Source organism: Pteropus vampyrus, unplaced genomic scaffold (genome assembly GCF_000151845.1).
Source record: "Pteropus vampyrus isolate Shadow unplaced genomic scaffold, Pvam_2.0 Scaffold439, whole genome shotgun sequence".
In the NCBI taxonomy this organism is placed as follows: Eukaryota; Metazoa; Chordata; class Mammalia; order Chiroptera; family Pteropodidae; genus Pteropus; species Pteropus vampyrus.
Window position 1 is genome coordinate 200,826 of NW_011889220.1, and position 1,935 is coordinate 202,760.

A 1,935-nucleotide genomic window follows, 5' to 3' on the forward strand; every position below is an offset into this window, starting at 1 on the left:
ACCATATTGTTTAATTGAAAATGAGTTTTTATAAAATACGGTAAATATTTTATTCCTCACACTCTGCTTTAAAAGTTTATTTTGGATTAACAATGAGATGACTAAGAGAAGTCAAACTTACGGTAAGGTGTCTGATCTCCTTTCGGGTAAACAAAACACCATCGGTGGGACCAGCTCACAGCTCTATTTTAATTCTTGAGAAGAGTCTGTTGCGTAAACTTGATTTCTGGTATCGTGAGAACTCTGAGCCACATTCCAGCTGCAGTTTGATGCGCCAGGAAAAAGATGGAACTTTTCTTCTTCTTTCGAAAACAAATTATTTAAAAAAAAACAAACCACATTTTCATAAAAACGTGGAAGATTCGTGGGGGACGACTTGCATATTTTTTCAACCCGATCTTCCTTTATCACGAATACCCCGACATCCCACCTACTTAACGCCGTCGAAATCGCACGGGCTGTGTTAGAGGGGCACACCCCCTCGCCGCGGGCTCCAAGGCCAGTGGAAAACCGGGTTATCCCAATAAATCCCAGTACGCTGTCCACAGGAGCTTTTCCCAGACATCGAGTCGCTTAATGGAGACTAAGTAAAGGCCGATTTAAAAAGGAAAGTGCTGGGGTCCGCCTCATGCCCGTGGGACAGCCTCGCTCCTCTGGTGTGTGTCGGTGGCTCTCCCAGCGGGTGGTGCGGGAATGAGCGTCGTGATCGGGGTCCTGCCAGAGGAAGTCAGAAAACGGACGCGGAGATCGGAGGCCCCAAGCCACCGGGGGCACTGGAAGATCTCACGGTTGGCTGGTCTGGGGTGTCAATGGTTGCGATCTGGGCATTTCTGGGCATTTCCTGTTCAGCGAAGGATGAGGGTTTCCGTTATGGCCAACGGACCTGATGTGAGGTCTTCGGGCACTGATCGGGGTATCCACGCTATCATGTCCCCAAAAGCGGCCTAAGCGACGTGATTCCGTGACACTGACGAGACTCGGGAGTTGGCTGAGCCAGACACGGGACTGGGCTTCTCCGCACCCACTGTTTGTTCGTTCGCTTGTTCTGTTTTCTCTTGAATTACGGTGTCCTCTGAACGCGTACGTCTGGGTTAATGGGGACTGGAAATAGCATTCGCGTCTCCTAAGAACCGTGCGAGGATCCGATCTGTGACACACACTGGGGGAACATGATTTGATCCCTCGCACGCGTGCTTCTGAGAGGCGCGTTAGGCTCGGCGCACTCAAGCATCAGTTAAAACCGAGGGTACCAGACTCATTGGCACACGCTGACTCTGCTCTGACGTGTGTGTCTGCATCTGAGTGTGTGTGCACGGGGACGCGCGTGTGCTCACATGCGTGCGGACGCTAGGAAGCTAGGACTCTGCATCCGTTTCGTTACGATAGTTAAAACCACCCAGCATAATCTAACCACGGAAATAAAACGCAGGCCAGAATTGGCCTCCTGTAGACGCCCTGTTTGGTGTCTGAAGATACACCAGTCATCACTACTCTGAAATACATTTTGGAGAGCCGTTCTCAAAGCGTGGCGGCCTGCCTGGCAGTGCCGGAGTCACCCGGGAACTTCAGGATGCAGAGTCTCAGGCCCCATCCAGACCTGCGGAACTGGGAACTTGGGGGCCGGAGCCCGCATTGGTCCTGCAGGCGCATGCTACGGTTTCCCCCTCAATCGATCGGTGATCAAACTACCTGTGGTGAAGGGCCGGCTTTCCTTTATTGTCCATGCCATCGTGGAGCCATACTTTTGTGAAATGTAATAAAAATGAAATAATTAAAAAAGAAAAGCCATACAAAATACACCCCCAAATCTCATCCATTATCAGGTCCAAAGGTATAAAATTACTCTGCGAAATTTCTATATATCTTTCTGAATGGCAGGCTCCCAGTTTTTGTATTTATCTTAGAGAACCAGTGACCAGCAGCTGGCTCTCTGGC